Source organism: Scyliorhinus canicula, chromosome 13 (genome assembly GCF_902713615.1).
Source record: "Scyliorhinus canicula chromosome 13, sScyCan1.1, whole genome shotgun sequence".
In the NCBI taxonomy this organism is placed as follows: Eukaryota; Metazoa; Chordata; class Chondrichthyes; order Carcharhiniformes; family Scyliorhinidae; genus Scyliorhinus; species Scyliorhinus canicula.
This window is the reverse complement of record NC_052158.1, coordinates 10,731,201-10,753,186: the sequence shown is the minus strand read 5'-3', so window position 1 is coordinate 10,753,186 and position 21,986 is coordinate 10,731,201. Positions and strand designations below refer to the sequence as shown.

Here is a 21,986-nt window from a genome sequence, read left to right as displayed (position 1 = left end):
TCATTGAATGGCGGAGCAGACTCGATGGGCCGAATGGCCGACCTCTACTCCCACGTTTGATAGTCTTAATGGGACGCAGGGATAGTGGGATCTGGGGCTGGACATACACAAATTCTTATAGATGGTGGGGCATGTTACTGTCGCTGTAAACAATGAATCTGGTAAACTTGGCTTTATAAACAGGGGGACCAATGAAACTAGCTCGGATATTGTGCTAAACCCTAATGAATCACTCAATAAACCCCAGCTGGAGAACTGGGTCAAATTCCCCACTCCAAACTTTGTGGAGAATGGATTCAGAGGCGGTCCTGGAAGCCGATGTCGTTCTCCTGAGAGCGGAGAAAGAAAAGGGGTTGTGCCTGTTTCCTTGGTGAAAAGTAGGCTGAGAGGACAGGAAGATTATGGAGACATTGTTCCCTCTGCAGAGGTACGTCAAGAACCAAAGGGCACCGACTGAAAATAATGGGCAAAAGCAGCAGAGATAATGTAAGGAAAATATTTTTCACACAGAGCGTGTCTGGAGTCTGGACCGAACTTGCTGAGGGATTCGCCCCCACAACCCAAAAATGTGCAGAGTAGGTGGATTGGCCACGCTGAATTGCCCCTTAATTGGAAAAAATAATTGGGTAATCTAAATTTTAAAAAATAAATAAATAAATAAATGTTTATGGAGGATGTAATGTGGGAGATCAGCCTGGGGCGTATTAGAATTGTCAAGTCTAGAAGTCGTAAATATACGAATGAGGGATTCAGCAACGTATGGGTTGAACTGTAGGGGTGAAATTGAGCGATGTTGTGAAGGTGGGAGTAAGGAATAGAATGATATTGGAATTGTGATGTGTTTTAGCAGCAAAGAGTAGGACTCGATGGTGCGGACCGCTAAACCAATTGTCGCCATTTGCTTTCAAACCTGCAATTCATGGGAATGTGGGGAGAAGATGGGGGCGGGGAGGAGGGGGGGGTGTGATAGATGAGTACAATCAACCAGTGTGTGATTTTGTTCGGGATGAGAGCATCAAAGTGAAAAGTGATGATACAGTTGAGCAAATTGGCTGATGCAGAAAAATCGACTTTAAATAAGAAAGGAATGACTTTTGTGCACATAATCCATGATTCACCAACTACAATCAAGACTATTTTTGAGAAGCAATTTACCAAACGAATTGTTTCGTTATTGTTTTTAAGGGTAGTGGATCCTTAACCACCTTGTTTGTCGCAGCTGTTTCTTCCATGGCTATAAAGTGACAAATTAATGTACGAAGATAATCACTCCTGGTTTTGTCAAATCGCTTTGGTATGAGGATATAAAATATATTTCTCATTACAGGTTATTCAGATTGCTACAATTTAAAGCTTTCTAGATGACCTATCTGTGTAGATAAGTATAGGTTCCATCGGGCAGGAGATACAAAGGGCTGAGAACAAGCACTAACAGGTTCTTCACCACTGTTACCAGACTCTTAAACTACTCTCTTATGGACTGACTGATCTATTCATACATCTTCTCTATGGAGTAGTATTGCAGTCCGTATGCTTACCCGTTGCCTGTGACTATGTATTTACATTATGTATTTATGTATGTCCTATTATTTCTTCATGTATGGAATGAACCGTCTGGACTGTACGCAGACCAATACTTTACACTGTACTTCGGTACACGTGACAATAAAACAAATCCAAATTCAAATCTTGGAATTATTTTTTATTTAGTGGATAGCAGTTTTTGAAGCAGTTACCAGACGTTGTTCCACTCCAGCGATTAAAGAAACATATTTTACCAACAAAACATTCACTTCAGGTGACGTTTGGGATCTCCACAGTAAATTTGACCGAAACTGTCATTCATCAGTTTACAATGAGGTGGAGGCAACATGGTGCTGTAAAATAGTCCAATGGTCGTGATTGACATCTTTCACACCGCAGATTCTCAGTGGTGCAGAGTTTTTCCCTCTGTCGTGTTGTCCCGGATTTAAGAAGGGAAAGATTCTCTCAGTGAAAGTGTGGGTGAAAGTGTGGAGATGGGACATGTTGTCCGCATTGTAAAATAACACATGTCCTGCCTCATAATCAAGGAAAACCCCTATCATCCTGGGTTTCACACTCATAATGAGGATGGTTGGTGAGGGGGAGGTGAGGGCAAAATAGTTAGAGCCAGCTTCCAGCCGTACAGCCCAGTATCCGGTTTCCGGTTTCAGATCAATTCTCCCTCTCCTGCTGGCAGACTCTTGCGCAAGTCCCAGACTCCACTGAGTCTTGTTCGCCACCTCCACCTCCCAGTAATGTCTCCCTGATGTGAATCCCTCTGATCCAAGGACACAGCCCCAGGGATCAAACCTCTTCTGGGTGTCTGGAAACTGCTGCCGTTTCTCGCCGAGTCTCACACTGGTCCTGTCCTTATTCAGGATGAGCCGGGGATTCGCTGTGTTTGGATCCAGAGTCAGAGAGGCTGGAGCTGGGGGAAAGTGAAAATAACACAGTCAGTGACACTGTTTGTGTTGTGGGTCATTCAAGTATTTCCTTTCTAAAACCTGTCGACAAGGAACACACGAAGTTAGCATGCAGATACAGCAAGCAATTAGGAAAACAAATGCTTTGTTGTTCTTTATTGTAATCAGATTGGAGTGCAAGAATAACAAAGTCTTGGTACCACTGGCACGGTGGCACATTTGTTAGTACTACTGCCTCACAGCGCCAGGGGTTACATTCTGACATTGGGGGACTGTGTGGAGTTTGCACTTTCTCCCAGTGTGCGTAGGTTTCCTCCCGTAGTCCAAAGATGCGTGTATTAGGTCACCCCAAATTGCCCTTCAGCGTCACAAAGATGTGCAGGTAAAGTGGAGTTGTAGGAGAGTGTGCCTTGATAGGGTGCTCTTTCAGAGGGTCAGTACAGAATCGATAGACCGAATAGCCTCCTTCTACACTTTAGGGATTCTATGATTCATCGCACGGGGTATTTTGAGTAGTTTTGGAACTGTGCGCAATTTTTGCCTTCACATGTATTCTTGCTTTGGATGCAGTGCAGCAAAGGTTTGTGAACTTGGTCCCTGAGAGGCGTTTTGGCTGAGAAGGGGAGGAGTAAATTGGGCCCATGCTCTCTGTAGTTTAGATGCATGAAGCGATTTCAATTGAATCGTCCAACATTTTGAAAACCAGACACTGAGTTGCTGTTTTTCCAAGCTGGAAAGTCTAGATCATACGAATTAGGAATACGGGTCGGTCATTTGGACTCTCCAACCTGCGCTGTCGTGGAAAAAGAGAATGGCTGAACTAATCGTGATCTCAACTTCACACTCCCACCTACGCCGGATATCCTTTGACTCCCGCATTAATCAAAATTTGATCTGCCTCTGTCTTCAACATTCTGTGGGGGTGGTGTTCCAAACCTTCACAAAATCCCCGAGTCTCCCTGTCCAGCCCCCTCAAGCTCGTATATGTTTCAATCAGATTACCTTTCATTCCTGCAAATCCAATTAATGCAGGTCAACCTTTCCTAATAAGATAATCTTCTCATCCAAGATATCAGTCGATTCAACATTCTCTGAACTGCTTCGAACACATTTACATTATTTACTGTATAAGGTGAAAAAACTCCACAATATTCTCCATGTGGTCAAACCAACTTTCGCAAAACGTTATTACTTTTATATTCCACAGAGTTCAGTATTCTCTTTCTATTTAATTAATTGCTGCTTTTCTATTCTTCCTGCCAAATTGAACCACTTTGAATTTCCTATAGCATACTCCATCTGCCAATTTTCGCCCACTCAGTTAACCTGCCTATATCCCCTTGTAGGTTCATTATGTCCCGTTTCTAACTTACATTCCTATCCATAATTATGCCATCAGAAAAGTTAAAAAAAAAATTTAGTGTACCCAATTCATTTTTTCCAATTGCAGGGCAATTTAGCATGGCCAATCCACCTACCCTGCACATCTTTGGGTTGTGGGGGTGAAACCCACGCAAACACGGGGAGAATGTGCAAACTCCACACGGACAGTGACCTAGAGCTGGGATCAAACCTGGGACCTCGGCGCCATGAGGCAGCAATGCTAACCACTGCGCCACCGTGCTGCCCCATCAGAAAAGTTAATAACTATATATTAAGTTCTTCAACCAAGTCAGAGATATGAATAGTATGTAGTTGAGGCCCAGCGCTGATCACTGTGGTACTCCTCTCACCACATCTTGTCAACCCAAATTTACGCTTACTTTGTTTCTCTGTTTCTTGTGAGCTAAAAAAATCTCACTATGCCAATAGGTTAACCCCACCACCACCACCACCATGAGCTCTTATTGTGTAGTAACCTTTGACGTAGTACTTTATTCAACATCTTGTGGAAATCGAAAGACCAGCATGTCGACACATTATATTTTATTCATATTTCTGTTACTTCCTCAAAGAATTTGAATAAATTAGTTGATTAGTGAACTAGAATAGTCTCGTGGTAAAGTGTGAATCATTTGACTGAGATGAGATGACAATTATTAACTCAGCAGGTTGCGAATCTTTGGAATTCTCTGCTCTAGACGGTTCCACCAACTCCACCATTGAATATACTTAAGGTATAGATAGACAGATCTTTGGGAGAATCAAGGGATATGCGGAAGCGGTGGAAAAATAGAGTTGATGCCGGACAGTCATGATTTTATATATAATGACGGAGCAGGCTGAACGTGCCATATGGACTATTGCTGCTCATAATTATATTTTCTTGGACTCTTAAGTTTTAACCTGTGCAGTCAGACTTTGAGTTCCATTCATGGACTTTTCTGTCATTTGAACGCTCATGCTATGAGCGTCAATTTGTGTTGGTATAAGCCCAGAATCAGTGCTCCTGTGGGTGAAGCTCTCGAAAGGTGAACACTGGGCGGTCAGTTCAGATGGCAAAGGGAAGGCGAGATATAATAAGACTGGGGAAAAGACAAGGGGAGAGCGAAGCGACAGTGAATGGAAATAGATGACAGGTGAAGTAAATAATAGTGGCAAAGGGAAAAGAGACAGCGTGAGGGGAAAAGACAGTGAATGGGAAAGACATCAGCGGAGGTGGGGATGGTGCGCTGTGGGGAGGGCAATGGAATCAGAGGATGGGAAGGCATCAGGAAGAGGAGAAAACCCACTTGATTGGCACCCCTTCTCCTCTACCATCGATGCACAGTAGCAGCAGTGTGTATCATCTGCAAGATGCACTGCATAAATTCATCAAGGCTTCTTAGGCAGCACCATCCAAACACACGACCCCTACTATCTAGAAGGGCAGTAGATATCTGGTACATTACTGCCTGGAAATTTCTCTCCAAGCTACTCACCACCCTGACTTGGACATATATCGCTGTTCCTTCAGTGTCGCTGGGTCAATACCCTGCGACTCTTCCCCCCACCCCCCCAACAGCACTTTGGGCATACCTACAGCTCAGGGACAGCAGTGGTTAAAGAAGGCAACTTAGCACCATCTTCTTAATGGCAATTAGGGAAGGGCAACAAATGCTGTCCGAGCCATCGAAGCCCACATCCCATAAAAATTAATTTGAAAAAAATATTTCCTCGTGTCCACTTGAGCGTGAACCGTGGCCAAGGAGCAGAATTGAAAAAGTTATTTAATTTTATCTGTGGCTAACAAGCACACTAAATATTATTAACGGCATTAGTAGCCCCTTCACTTTACATCCTTTTTTGGTGTATTTCCATTGCTCTACTTCCAATTTGAAGGATTACAGAGCACATTTGCACCCTCCAACCCCATGGGAAGTTCATCAATCGCATTTTACTGAGGTCTAATCCTGGTGTATTCCCTGGCTCAATTCAACCAAAAACAGCTGTACTGAAAAACAAAATCCACCTTATTCACTTTGAACTGCTCCCCTCTTCCTACTTTGAGGCTATCCGTGCTTTGTTTCAAATTCTAAGCTGCGCTTCATTTGCCAAGTAATTTAGGTTGTCTTATCATTTCTATACTATTTTGAACCTTAAATGCTTCAGTAAGACCATCTACCATGCCAACATGTGCAACAACTCCTGATTGCCGCTATTTCCCTTCCATTAAATCCTATTGGCTTAATTACCTTTAATCACACACTACCTAATGTCTGTATATGTTCCTGATGGGTTCTCCCAGCCTCCACGCCAAAATCACTTTCGGCGTGGGGGCCGGAGAATGATCGTTAACACGGAAATTCGGACCGGCCGCTCCCGCGATTCTCCGGTCCCTGGAAAATTGCTCGAGAATCGCGTGCGCAGGTGCGAACTACGCGGTGCCATTGACAGAGACCCCCCGCGATTCTCCGCGTGCAACTGGCCGAGTTCCCGACGGCGTGGTTCTAATGTCCTATCGGCCATCAGGAACATCAGTCCATGGCCGCCCTGGTGGGAGTAGGGGGATTGTTCACCGAGGGGGGGGGGGCTCATGAACGGCCAGTCAAGTGATCGGGCGGCACCAATCCGTGGCCGTGGCCTACGTCTTCCATCATGGTCCGCGGTGCACGTCCGCCATGTCGCACGAGGCTGCCGCCGTGCGCATGCGCAGACTCCCAGCCAGAAGTGTGGGACCAGTATCCGCAGCCAGAGCTGCGAGAACCACTCCGGGGCCCTTCCAGCCTCCTTTTCTTAAGGAAAGTCCAGAGTGAAATGCCAGCGTTTATACGCCGGCGTGGGGACATAATCCCATTATTGGAGAATGTTTATCAAAGTGCAATTCAGAACTCTATTGGGGACCAAATCAGTCTTCCGTAAAGGGATTCTCCATCCCGCCAGCGCCATTTTCCTGCATGGTGTGCCGTCGCCAACTGAAGGATCCTCCTTCCGCAGGGGTTTTCCATTCTGGTCACCCCACGCCGTCGGCAAGCCCGTGGATGTGGGAGCGCTGCTGGCGTAGCGGAAGATCCCGCCGACAGAGGATGCCACGAAACCGAGATCCTTCCCGATTCGGCTGGTTATACAGATCCCCTCACTGCTGTCACGGACGGTGTAGATTGCTTCGACTTAACCATAGGTCCCACAGGAAAGCAAAAATGGAAGACTGCAGAGCCTCCTCAGTGCTAACAACAGGAATTGTGATCATTTAATTATGGGTGTCAAAGCCTCATCTCTTTTGCGTTATAAATCTATAAAATAAAGAAAGGAGTTTTACCAGAGTTAATAACGTTCATCATTTCCCTCCATGCTTTGTATTGTAAAGGACCTGTGAACTTTTCGATAGACAGGGCGGCATCAGCTCCTGATAGTAACTGTATATCAGCACTAATTCTGTAAATATTAAACAGTTGGTGTCATAAACATTTTTCTTTGTTATTTTAGGAATTGTGGAGGGTTTCAATAAAGTTTCTCTCCTACCTTTTCTTACGACAAGCTTCCTCCTGAAATAAATCAAACATAAAGCTCAGTTTATAGAGTCTCACAGTCCAATCCGAGACAACAGGATTGCACCCAAATTCTTACTAGTTGCTGATAATCAGAATTAACACAGTCCGCGCTATATGTTCAGAAAGCAGATATAAGAAATATTTTCATAATATATCAGTCACCTGGACTTGAATACGCACCATAATTGACACGTTTGGAGTTGAATATCGCCTGATGTCGAGGGGCGGTTTGCGTGACGTGAGCGCGGGAATGGCTGCGTTTACACGAGCTCTGGCCCCACGCATCACTTAATCCTTCATTTAATTCTGATGCACAACCTGTAATTATTTGATGCTGATGTGTATTGTCTGTGCTATGTTTCTGGAAGATCCTGGCCAAGGTTTGTTGATGGAGAACTGAGCCAAGTAAAGCAAATTCTTGTTTGATCGAGACGGTTGGAGGAGGCCATAATGGGGCCCAGTCACAGTGGCGCTTCCACTGGTGAGCGGGCCTGCACTTCGGCGATACCGTTGGTGTTGAGATGATGACTGCCATTGTAAGTGAAGTTGTGGACGACAGTCTTGGCTACCCGGCACAAATTATTGGTGCGCATATTGATGAGCTGTGAAATACCCTAAAGAGAATGGATGGCGTGGAGAAGAGAATTCTGTCAATTTCCTTGCTGGGTGCTCACCTTCAGCCCTTGGTAATCCTGGTGTTTGGTATGAGGGCCTTGGTTGATTCATGAAATTGGGTCTGGAGAAGAAATACATTGTATCCAGATTTGGAGGCCTGGGGTCGGCTGAAGATTCTGACCACTTGGTGTTCATCGAGAAGGGCTGGAGGCAGCTCAACATAACTGGACTTTGCCACCAACCAGGATCCAGATTTCTATTTATTAGGGTTTCAGGATGATGGCACGGCAGAGGGGGGAGTGCTTCAGTGAAACTTTGGATGAATCCTGCATATTGCTCGATGATCCTCTCATGCCTTTTGTCTTTTCAAGCTCCAGGAACAGTTATGTTATCCAACTACTCATCATTAATCCTCAACTTTGTTCCCTTGTTATTATGCTTGTTAATCCCAGAGCTGAAGGGGTTGGATTATGAGGAGAGGTTGAGTAGACTGGGACTGTACTCGTTGGAATTTAGAAGGATGAGGGAGGATCTTATAGAAACATTTAAAATTATGAAGGGAATAGATAGGATAGATGCGGGCAGGTTGTTTCCACTGGCGGGTGAAAGCAGAAATAGGGGACATAGCCTCAAAGTAAGGGGAAATAGATTTAGGACTAAGTTTAGGAGGAACTTCTTCACCCAAAGGGTTGTGAATCTATGGAATTCCTTGCCCAGTGAAGCAGTTGAGGCTCCTTCATTACATGTTTTTAAGGGAAAGATAGATAGTTTTTTGAAGAATAAAGGGATTAAGGGTTATGGTGTTCGGGCCGGAAAGTGGAGCTGAGTCCACAAAAGATCAGCCATGATCTCATTGAATGGCGGAGCAGGCTCGAGGGGCCAGATGGCCTACTCCTGCTCCTAGTTCTTATGTTCTTATGCTCCTGATTTCAAGTTACTGCCTTTTATTCTGACAAGGGCTATGAGCAGAGAAGCGTTTTTACCCTGCAGAAATCAGGATTGTACATGTCCTGGAATGACATGGCTTATGTATGAGGAGCGATTGACTCAGTTATGATTGTATTTGTCTGGAGTTCAGAATAAGGGGGAGATCTCTTAGAAACCTATAAAATTGCAACAGGGCTAAACATGGTAGATGCAGGAAGGACATTTCTGATGGTGAGCGTGTCGGGAACCAGGGATCACAGTCTGAGACTTCAAGGTAGACCATTTAGGGTTGAGATGAGGAGACATTTCTTCACCTAAAGAGTGGTCGGCCTGTGGAGTTCGCTACCATAGAAGGCAGTTGAGGCCAAAACATTTGTATCCTGGAAAATAATTATGGGGGAGGGAGGGACGATTCAGTTGTTTACGTGTCTGGCATTATTGGAGCAAGGCAAATATATAGAGTCCTAGAGTAATAGAATATACAATACAGAAGGAGGCCATTCGGCCCATTGAGTCTGCACCGACCCACTTAAGCCCCCACTTCCTCCCTATTCCCGTAACCCAATAACCCCTCTCAACCTTTTTTTTGGACACTAAGGGCAATTTAGCATGGCCAATCCACCTAACCTACACATCTTTGGACTGTGGGAGGAAACTGGAGCACCCGGAGGAAACCCAAGCAGACACGGGGAGAACGTGCAGACTCCACACAAACAGTGACCCAGCGGGGAATCAAACCTGGGACCCTGGCGCTGTGAAGCCACAGTGCTATCCACTTGTGCTACTGTACTGCCCTTATGCTGGTGCATGCCCCGGTGTGGTTGCCTAATGCTTCGAAATCTCGCCTTTCTTGGATAGGTCTTCTATATTTACTTGGCTGGGCGGGTGGTAACAGTGTTTGCTTGATTACTTGGTTCGTGGAATGTACGGTGGGCATATCATTCTGATGTTAGAGAAAATAGGTGTATGCCCATTGATGGGCTGCCCCTAAGTGGCACCATTGGGGTGGCTAGGGATAGTGGTAGTTTGTTTTACTCAATGTATAAGAGCGATGGAAGTATCCTTGTCCTGTTGGCCCCTGTTCTAGTGTATCGTTGATCTTAGCCTAGCTCACTTAAGTAGTTGGGTTAGCAGTATCTCTATCTGGATCAGGTGTAGTTGGGTTAGCAGTATCTCTATCTGGATCAGGTGTAGTTGGGTTAGCAGTATCTCTATCTGGATCAGGTGTAGTTGGGTTAGCAGTATCTCTATCTGGATCAGGTGTAGTTGGGTTAGCAGTATCTCTATCTGGATCAGGTGTAGTTGGGTTAGCAGTATCTCTATCTGGATCAGGTGTAGTTGGGTTAGCAGTATCTCTATCTGGATCAGGTGTAGTTGGGTTAGCAGTATCTCTATCTGGATCAGGTGTAGTTGGGTTAGCAGTATCTCTATCTGGATCAGGTGTAGTTGGGTTAGCAGTATCTCTATCTGGATCAGGTGTAGTTGGGTTAGCAGTATCTCTATCTGGATCAGGTGTAGTTGGGTTAGCAGTATCTCTATCTGGATCAGGTGTAGTTGGGTTAGCAGTATCTCTATCTGGATCAGGTGTAGTTGGGTTAGCAGTATCTCTATCTGGATCAGGTGTAGTTGGGTTAGCAGTATCTCTATCTGGATCAGGTGTAGTTGGGTTAGCAGTATCTCTATCTGGATCAGGTGTAGTTGGGTTAGCAGTATCTATCTGGATCAGGTGTAGTTGGGTTAGCAGTATCTCTATCTGGATCAGGTGTAGTTGGGTTAGCAGTATCTCTATCTGGATCAGGTGTAGTTGGGTTAGCAGTATCTCTATCTGGATCAGGTGTAGTTGGGTTAGCAGTATCTCTATCTGGATCAGGTGTAGTTGGGTTAGCAGTATCTCTAGCTGGATCAGGTGTAGTTGGGTTAGCAGTATCCCTATCTGGATCAGGTGTAGTTGGGTTAGCAGTATCTCTATCTGGATCAGGTGTAGTTGGGTTAGCAGTATCTCTATCTGGATCAGGTGTAGTTGGGTTAGGAGTATCTCTATCTGGATCAAGTGTAGTTGGGTTAGCAGTATCTCTATGTGGATCAGGTGTAGTTGGGTTAGCAGTATCCCTATCTGGATCAGGTGGAGTGAATGTTCGGTGGGCTGGCGGGGGAAAGATCACTCTCCCACTTTTGGGGCTTATGGACTACTCTAATTTTCCAGAGTCGGTTCCTCTGGGCATGTAATATTCTCTTGGCTGTGGAACCTGAGTGTGAGTGCTTTGCTTCAGTGTCGTCTTCCTTAGGTTGGATGGACGAGTAGGTCACACTCCTCAAAGTGGTTTTGTTTAGGGAATTACAGACTGTTCTCCTTCTTGAGCCTTGTGCTCCCTCGTGTGTGTGAGTGGGGGGGGAGGGGGGCAGTATCCTGTTTCCTATGAGGTTATGCTGTTCTGTTCCTGGTATCCTTTTGCAAACCTGCACATTGATATACCACATCTGCCGTCTGTTGGTAAGTCTTGGTGGTCCTGTCTCCCTGAGGTTTCCTTTCTTTATCTGGGTGGGTGAGGTGCTGATGCAGGCCTTGATTTATTATATTTAATTCAGAGGATTTCCGCATCTTGTCAGAAGAAGGAGAATTCTATCTCTGCCCAAAATATCCAGTTGATTTCTGCCTTGACAATTCCTCTTCTCCTCGCTGGTAGAGCTTCCTTGGTGGGAAATGGTTTAGGTTTTCTGGTGATAGCGGGGTCTGAACGGTGCATTTGATATGGCTGCAGAGTGAGGTTTGTTGTCTTGTAAGAATTGTTGGTTAAGTGACTCCTATATACGAGAGTGTACTCTCCATGCCACGTCTTGTACCAGTGAATATATCCTGATGTTCCCCTATTTCTGGGTATCCCTTCATTGCTTCCAGGAATTGGGATGCTGATTTCTGTCCTAATTGTTTGTATTTAACCCCACAAGGTATGCATATTGTGTAGTTCTGCCTTTGTTTTCCTGTGGAGGAGGACACACACCACGGTGCCATGACCTTATTTTGTTATCCTGAGATCCCCTATTCTTTATAGTATCCTTTCATTACCCATCCAAAGAAGACATTGATTAGAACAATTCAAATTATTTATCTTTAAACCATTTGTCTGAGCACAGCGGAAGGCACTGGATACTGCAAGGGCAATGGGCCCTGACAATATCCTGGCAATAGTATGAAGACTTGTGCTCCAGAAATTGCTGCACCCTTAGCAAAGCAGTCCCAGTGCAGCACTACACTGGCATCTACCCAGCAATGTGGAACATTGCCCAGTTGTGTCCTGTGCACAAGAAACAGGACAAATCCAACCCAGCAAATTACCGCCCTATCAGTCTACTCTCCATCATCAACAAAGTGATGTAAGGAGTCATCGACAGTGCTATCACATGGCAGTTATTCAGCAATAACCTGCTCATGGAGCTCAGTTTAGGTTCCGCCAGGGTCACTCAGCTCCTGACCTCATTACAACCTTGGTTCAAACATGGGCAAAAGAGTGAATGCCAGAGGAGAGGTGAGAGCGACTGCCCTTGACATCAATGCAGCATTTGACAAGTATAGTATCAAGAAGCCATAACAAAACTGGAGTCAATGTGAATCTGGGGGAAAACTCCGCACTGGTTGAAGTCATACCTGGCACAAAGGAAGATGGCTGTGGTGTTGGAGGTCAAACATCTCATCTCAGCTCCATCCCTGCAGGAGTTCCTCAGGATAGTGTCCTGGGCCCAACCACCTTCAGCTACTTCATCACTGACCTCCCTTCCATCATAAGATCAGATGCGGGGATGTTTGCGGATGACTGCACAATATTCAGCACCATTTGCAACTCTTCAGATAATGAAGCAGTCCATGTCCAAATGCAGCAAGACCTGGACAATATCGAGGCTTGGGCTAACAAGTTACATTCGCACCTCACAAGTGCCAAGCAATGACCATATCCTACAAAAGAGGATCTAACCACCGCCCCATGACATTCAATGGCATTACCATCACTGAAACCCTACAATCAACATCCTGGGAGTTACCACTGATCAGAAATGGAATACTCTCCACTTGCCTGGATGAGTGCAGCTCCAATAACACTCAAGAAGCTCAACACCATCCAGGACAAAGCAGCCCGCTTGATTTCTCCTCCTTCCACAAACATTCAATCCTTCCACCACCATCGAACAGTGGCAGTCGTGTGTACCATCTACAAGATACACTGCAGTAACTCACCAAGGTTCCTTCGACAGCACCTTCCAACCCACGACCCTCTAGAACAGGGGTGGGCAAACTTTTCCGTGCAAGGGCCACATTCAGAAATTCACAATTTTAAAGGGCCGCATAGTATATTAAGTAAAATAATTACTTCACCCGGTTATGATTCTGGGCGCCTCATATAGAACATAGAACAGTACAGCACAGAACAGGCCCTTTGGCCCTCGACGTTGTGCCGAGCAATGATCACCCTACTCAAGTCAACGTATCCACCCTATACCAGTAAGTAACCCAACAGCCCCCACCATTAACCTTAAAAAAATTTTTTTTTTTAAATGACTTGGTGGGCCGCATAAAGACCTTTGGCGGGCCGCATGCGGCCCGCGGGCCGTAGTTTGCCCACCCCTGCTCTAGAAGGACAAGAGGAGCAGATACCTGGGAACCCCACCACCTGGAGGTGCCCATCCAAGTCACTCACCACCCTTAGAAATATATCGCTGTCCCTTCATTGTTGCTGGGGCAACATCCCGTAACTCCTTTCCTAACAGCACAGTGGGTGTACCTACACCTCAGAGACTGCAGCGGTTCAAGAAGGCAACTCACCACCACCTTCTGAAGGGCAACTAGGAGTGAGCAAAAATTGCTGGCCTAACAGCGACACCCAGATCCCATGAAGAATTATTTTTAAAATTGCTGGTCTTTTCTATATGTATAATTGGAATGATGATTACGCTGTACTGTACTAGATTTTGGAGATTGGAAAATGGAAAGCCTTCAATGAAAATATTCATTGAAACACAGATGTAATGGGAAGGTATATTTAACAAAGTGTGATATGCTTTTTAACGAAAATGTGATGCGGCTGATCAGTACATGTTTAGGTGAGGGTGCCGTGTGTGAGAGGCCTCGGGGATCACATACCAAAAATCTTTGAGGTCACTGGGCAAGTGGGTGAAGATGTTTAAAAAGCCCATGGCATTACAGAATTTGCAACTGAATTCGTAGGCAACAGAAACAAGGAGGTTCTGGTGAATCAATTTGGAGATTTCTGCTGGAGCATTAAGTCTATTTCAGAGCAACGCACTTGGGGTTCCTAATGAATATTTTGCATCTCTTTTCATAAAAGAGGAACAAAGCAAACATTGCAATTAAAGAGGAGGAATGCGAAATTGTGGTTGAGATATTTTTATGATGTGGAGATGCCGGCGTTGGACTGGGGTGAGCACAGTAAGAAGTCTTACAACACCAGGTTAAAGTCCAACAGGTTTGTTTCAAACACGAGCTTTCGGAGCACGGCTCCTTCTTCAGGTGAATGGAAAGGCTTGTTCCAGAAATGTTTATATAGACACAGTCAGAGATGGCCCGGAATGCGAGCACCTGCAGGCAATCAAATCATCAAAGATGCAGAGAGAGAAGTAACTCCAGGTTAAAGAGGTGTGAATTGTCCCAAGCCAGTTCAGTCGGTAGGCCTCTGCAAGTCCAGGCTTGTTGGTGGGGGCCGAATGTAATGCGACATGAATCCCAGATCCCGGTTGAGTCCGCATTCATGCGTGCGGAACTTAGCTATAAGTTTTTGCTAAGTTCCGCACGCATGAATGCGGACTCAACCGGGATCTGGGATTCATGTCGCATTACATTCGGCCCCCACCAACAAGCCTGGACTTGCAGAGGCCTACCGACTGAACTGGCTTGGGACAATTCACACCTCTTTAACCTGGAGTTACCTCTCTCTCTGCATCTTTGATGATTTGATTGCCTGCAGGTGCTCGCATTCCGGGGCATCTCTGACTGTGTCTATATAAACATTTCTGGAACAAGCCTTTCCATTCACCTGAAGAAGGAGCCGTGCTCCGAAAGCTCGTGTTTGAAACAAACCTGTTGGACTTTAACCTGGTGTTGTAAGACTTCTTACTGAGATATTTTTAGTGAAGGATTAAATATTAATGCTTTTAGCGTTGTTAAAAGTGGATAAATCACCAGGCTGCTTGGAGAAGCAAGGAAGAAATAGTGAAGAAATAGATCATTTTCCAATCTTCTCTGGTTAAAGTTGTGGTATCAGCCGGCCAAAGTATTGTGAATGCTTTACTGTCCCTCCAAAGGGAAAAGGGAATAGTCTGATTCAGTAAAGGTTAGTCAGCCTACAGTGGGTGCTGGGCACCACATCTCAATTATTGGGCACAGGAGGGCAGCACAGTGGCGCAGTGGGTTAGCCCTGCTGCCTCATGACGTCAAAGTCCCAGGTTGGATCCCGGCTCTGGGTCACTGTCCATGTGGAGTTTGCACATTCTCCCTGTGTTTGCCCTCACAACCCAAAGATGTGCAGGATAGGTGGATTGGCCACACTAAATTGCCCATTAACTAGAAAAAATGAATTGGGTACTCTAAATTTATTATTTTTTTAAATATTGGGCACAGTAGTGGTCTACATGCCTAATTACATATGTAAATGCATTATAAGCAGTTCAGAGAAGGTTTATTAGACTAAAGTCATGAATTGACGGGTTTTCTTATGCAGAAAGGTTTGAGTTAGGTTCTTAGCCACTGGCGTTTCGAAGGGTAAGAGGCAATTTGATTGAAACATTTAAGATGCTGAGGGGCATTGACAGAGGGGATGTACAGAGGATGTTTCCTCTTCTAGGAGAGTCAAGAAATAGGCGTCACTGTTTAAAAATAAGGGGTCACTCATTTAAGACAGAGCTGAGGAGGAATATTTTCTCTCAGGAGGTTGTGATTCTCTGGAATTCTGTTCCTCAAAAGGCAGTGCAAGCAGGATCTTTGACCTTTTAAGGCAGAGTGAGGTAGATTATTGATTGACAAGGGGTCAAAGGTTATCCTGGATAAGATTGCAATCAGATCAGATCAGCCATGATTATTGATTGACGTAGCAGGCCCAAGGGGCCGAGTGCCTACTCCTGCTCTTAATTCTCGCCTATTCTGAGAGAAGTACCTTTGGAAAGGCATAAATTAATCAAGGACTGTCGGCATACATTTGTTCAGAGAAGAACGTATCCAAATACCTTGGTTGAATGTTTTGGGTAGGTTACAAGGAAGGTCGATAAGAGTAACACGTTTAAGGTACTCTCCATGGATTTTAGCAAGGCTTCTGACATAGTCCCAGCGAAAAGAATGGTTAAAAAATTAAACATTAATTAAAAGCTATTTAATGTTTATTTTATAAATGTTTTTTATTCAGTTTTCATGTTTTATATTGAACAAATTACAAATTGTTAGAGAGAGAGAAAAAAAAAAACACGCAAAAATTAACATATATATTTACAGGTAAGCATCTTCGTAATAATAACTGTGGCCTCCCCCCTTTAGCCGGCATACATATTTTACATTCCCCAATATGGCCGAGGCACATGTTTATTGGCATTTATTTACAGTTTGGTTTTGGGCCTTAGCTAGCCATCAAACCCCCATAACGAACCCGTAGCCCCCCCCCCCCCCCCCCCCCCCCCCGGGCAACCTTCCCCGATTCCCGTCCATTTTCCCCTGATTCTTGGCCACCCGACTATTGTCGGTTGGCCACAAACAGGTAAACAGGTCCCGGAACAATTGCATGAATGGCTCCCACGTTCTGTGAAAGCTGTCGTCTGACCCACGGATGGCGAATTTGATTTTCTCCATTTGGAGAGATTCCGAGAGGTCGGACAGCCAGTCTGCAGCTCTGGGCGGTGCTGCTGACCGCCAGCCAAACAGGATTCTACGGCGGGCGATCAGGGAGGCAAAGGCAAGGGCGTCCACCCTCCTCTCCAGGAATAGATCTGGCTGGTCTGAAACCCCGAAGACCGCCACTATCGGGCATGGCTCCACCCTCACCCCCACCACTTTGGACATAGCCTCGAAGAAGGCTGTCCAGTACTCCACAAGTCTGGGGCAAGACCAGAACATGTGGGCGTGGTTGGCCGGGTCTCTTTGGCACCGTTCGCATCTGTCCTCCACCTCCGGGAAGAACCTGCTCATAGGGTTTCTTGTTAAGTGGGCTCTATGTACCACTTTTAGTTGCGTCAGGCTGAGCCTTGCTCACGTGGAGGTGGAGTTGACCCTATGTAGTGCTTCGCTCCAGAGTCCCCACCCTATCTCCATCCCCAGGTCGTCCTCCCATTTCCTTCTTGTTGCGTCCAGTACGGTGTCGTCCCTTTCTACCAGTCGGTCATACAAGTCACTACAGTTCCCTTTCTCCAGGATACTTGCGTCCAGTAGGTCTTCCAGTAGTGTCTGTCGTGGTGGTTGTGGGTACGTCCTTGTCTCCTTTCGTAGGAAGTTTTTGAGTTGTAGGTACCGTAGCTCGTTCCCCCCAGCTAGCCGAAATTTCTCTGTCAGTTTGTCCAGTGTTGCGATCCTGTCGTCCGTGTATAGGTCCCTGACTGTCAGTGTCCCCCCGTCCTGCCTCCACCTTTTGAAGGTGGCGTCAGTCAGTGCTGGTGTGAACCTATGGTTGTTGCAGATGGGAGCCCTGTCCGACATTTTGTTCAGGCCAAATTGCTGCCGCAGTTGGTTCCAGGATTGGAGGGTGGCTGTCACCACTGGGCTGCTGGAGTGTTTTTTGGGTGGGGATGGGAGTGCTGCCGTGGCAAGGGCCCGGAGGGAGGTCCCCATGCAGGAGGCCTCCTCCACGCGCATCCACTCGGCTTCTGGCTCCTGGATCCATCCCCTTACTCGCTCGGCTGTTGCCGCCCAGTGGTAGAATTTTAGATTCGGGACAGCTAGCCCCTCCCTGGATTTTGTTTTTTGTAGGACCTTCTTTGGGATCCTAGCATTTTTACCCCCCCCCCCCCATACGAACGTCATGATAAGTTTATCCAGCACTTTGAAGAAGGCCTTGGGGATGTAGATCGGAATGGATCTAAACAGGAAGAGAAACCTGTGCAATACGTTCATTTTGATCGTCTGGACTCTCCCCGCGAGGGAGAGTGGGAGTGTGTTCCATCTTTGCAGGTCCTTTTTTACTTCCTCCGTCAGGCTGGTGAGGTTCCATTTGTGGATCCCTTTCCAGTCATGGGCTATTTGGATCCCCAGGTAGCTGAATTTATGTCGGGACAGCCCCTTTAGTGCTGTGCAGGTTAGGTGAATTGGCCAGGCTAAATTGCCCTCAGGGTCCAAATTTTCCTTAGTGTTAGGTGGGGTTACTGGGTTATAGGGATAGGGTGGAGGTATGGGCTTGGGTAGGGTGCTCTTTCCAAGAGCCGGTGCAGACTCGATGGGCCGAATGGCCTCCTTCTGCACTGTAAATTCTATGAAAGCCCGAACCGCTCCAGTACCTCTATGAGGTATTTCCATTCGACTCTGTCGAAGGCCTTTTCTGCGTCCAGGGAGACGATCACCTCTTCTGTTCTCTCCCCGGAGGGGGTCATTATCACGTTCAGCAGGCGCCTGATGTTCGAGGTGAGCTGTCTACCTTTGACGAAGCCCGTCTGGTCCTCTGTGACCACCTCAGGTACACAGTCTTCTAGCCTTTTGGCTAGGATTTTGGCCAGTATTTTGGCGTCTGCGTTCAGCAGAGATATGGGTCTGTATGACCCACATTCCGTTGGTCTTTGTCTTTCTTAGGTATTAGCGAGATTGAGGGTGCTAATGTGGGTGGCAGTGTGCCCCGAGCTAGCGAGTCTGTGAACATCTCCCGCAGGTTCGGGGCCAGCGCTGTAAAGCTATTTAATGTTAACTGGAGTTCTGCGGGGCTCAATTCTGGGTCATTTAGTATTCATGATATATGTATCAATGCCGGGGTCAATATTTTCAGATTATAGGAACACTGGCCGTGTGCTTAATATTGAGGAAGAAAGCTGTGACCTGCTGGAAGTCATGAATGGACTGGCCAGGTGGACTAAAAAGTATAAAAGGAAATTAGTTCGGTGACGTGCAAGGTAATGTATGCTGGGCGGGCATATGCCAAACGTGTAACTAGATTGCAAAGAATACTAAACTATTGATCATTAGAGAAATTATTACAAAATAAATGTAAAGACCAAAACAGCTGATTCTGTGCTTAACGTTCCCACAAATTATATTTAAATCCCGCCATTCAGAACACTTCCTACGCCAGAAAAAAAAACTTTATAAATTTCATAAAGGCTTTGGCTATGATTAGCAATGTGGCAAACTATCTCTCCTCATCCTTTCCTGCCAGGGTCCACATCATCCACTTCCACTACCAGGGGTTGTTCTCAGCTGGTTCCATTCCTGCCCATGCAGTCGTGGCTAAAATGGCTCATCTTCCTGCTCCCCAAGGATCTATCTTTGGCCCTATCATATTTCATAGGTTTATTGAACATCTCAGAGACAATGTTAGTTTCCACACACACGGTGACCACATCCAATTCTATTTTACCTGCACATCTGTGGGGCAGCACGGTAGCATTGTGGACAGCACAATCGCTTCACAGCTCCAGGGTCTCAGGTTCGACACCGGCTTGGGTCACTGTCTGTGCGGAGTCTGCACATTCTCCCCGTGCGTGCGTGGGTTTCCTCCGGGTGCTCCGGTTTCCTCCCACAGTCCAAAGATGTGCAGGTTAGGTGGATTGGCCATGCTAAATTGCCCTTAGTGTCCAAAATTGCCCTTAGTGTTGGGTGGGGCTATTGGGTTATGGGGATAGGGTGGAGGTGTTGACCTTGGGTAGGGTGCTCTTTCCAAGAGCCGGTGCAGACTCGATGGGCCGAATGGCCTCCTTCTGCACTGTAAATTCTATGATCTCTCAGCTGCTGCAATGTTTGTTTGACAGTCAATGCTGGATGGACAGACATTTTCTTTCACCATGACCTCGGCTCATTTGCTGTCATCCACCTTTTATTAATCTCCTGAACTGACTCTTCCAGTGACGCAGTGGTCACACTCCCATCTTCCATTGTTCGCAATGTTGAGGTTTGCAAATATGTACTGTCCCCATCCAATTTGCCGACAGCGTCATTCTCTCAAACTCCCTGCACTCACTGATTTACATCGGCTGACCATTCGACAAAGCTTCATTTTATAAAGATTACTCTTGCTTTCTAATTTTTTTGGGGCATCAATCGTCCCAATCTCTGTGCCTGTGCTGCTCCTACCAGCCCTTTGTGTTGAAGTTAAAGATTGGTCCTGATCATACTGGACAGCGGAGCGGGCTCGAAGGGCTGAATGGCCTCCTCCTGTTGCGATTTCTTGGCCACTCCATCCCGAATTGCGGCTGTCAGATCCGCCTCTCCCTCTAGTCTGATTTCCTCCCACACTCCAGACTGAAAGCTAGTGATTCCAAACAAACCTGTTGGACTTTAACCTGGTGTTGTCAGACTTCTTACTGTGCGCACTGCAGTCCAATGCTGGCATCTCCACATCACACTCTAGACTGACACCACCCACATCACACTCTAGACTGACACTGCCCACATCACACACTAGACTGACAACGCCCACATCACACTCTAGACTGGCACCGCCCAGATCACACTATACTGGCACCGCCCACATCACACTAGACTGACACCGCCCACATCACACTCAAGACTGACACCACCCACATCACACTGTAGACTGACACAGCCCACATCACACTGCCCACATCACACTCTAGACTGACACAGCCCACATCACACTGCCCACATCACACTCTAGACTGACACAGCCCACATCACACTCTGAACTGACACCGCCCACATCACACTCTAGACTGGCACCGCCCACATCACACTCTAGACTGACACCGCCCACATCACACTCTGGACTGACACCGCCCACATCACACTCTAGACTGACACCGCCCACATCACACTCTGAACTGACACCACCCACATCACACTCTGGACTGACACCGCCCACATCACACTCTAGACTGACACCGCCCACATCACACTCTGAACTGACACCGCCCACATCACACTCTAGACTGACACAGCCCACATCCCACTCTGGACTGACACCACCCACATCACACTCTGGACTGACACCACCCACATCACACTCTGGACTGACACCGCCCACATCCCACTCTGGACTGACACCGCCCACATCACACTCTAGACTGACACAGCCCACATCCCACTCTGGACTGACACAGCCCACATCACACTCTAGACTGGCACCGCACAGATCACACTCCAGACTGACACTGCCCAGATCCCACTCTGGACTGACACTGCCCACATCACACTCTAGACTGACACCGCCCACATCACACTCTAGACTGACACCGCCCACATCATACTCTGGACTGACACCGCCCACATCACACTCTGGACTGACACCGCCCACATCACACTCTGGACTGACACAGCCCACATCCCACTCAGGACTGACACCTCACACATCACATTCTGGACTGACACCGCCCATATCACACTCTGGACTGACACCACCCACATCACACTCTAGACTGACACCGCCCACATCACACTCTGGACTGACACCGCCCACATCCCACTCTGGACTGACACCGCCCACATCACACTCTGGACTGACACCACCCACATCACACTCTGGACTGACACAGCCCACATCACACCCTGGACTGACACAGCCCACATCCCACTCTGGACTTACACCGCCCACATAACACTCTGGACTGACACCGCCCACATCACATTGTAGACTGACAACGCCCATATCACACTCTGGACTGACACCGCCCAGATCACACTCTGGACTGACACCACCCGCATCACACTCTAGACTGACACCGCCCACATCACACTCTAGACTGACACAGCCCACATCACACTCTGGATTGACACCGCCCACATCACACTCTGGACTGACACCACCCACATCACACTCTAGACTGACACCGCCCACATCACACTCTGGACTGACACCGCCCACATCACACTCCAGACTGACACCGCCCACATTCAAATCTGGACTGACACCGCCCACATCACACTGTAGACTGACACCACCCACATCAC

The 21,986-nt window shown here is 46.8% G+C and overlaps 1 pseudogene; it reads right to left on the bottom strand.

Moving 5' to 3' along the window:
* Window positions 1-1,687: 1,687 nt before the first annotated feature.
* LOC119976473 overlaps window positions 1,688-21,986 on the bottom strand; it is a 35,371-nt pseudogene continuing 15,072 nt past the window's right edge.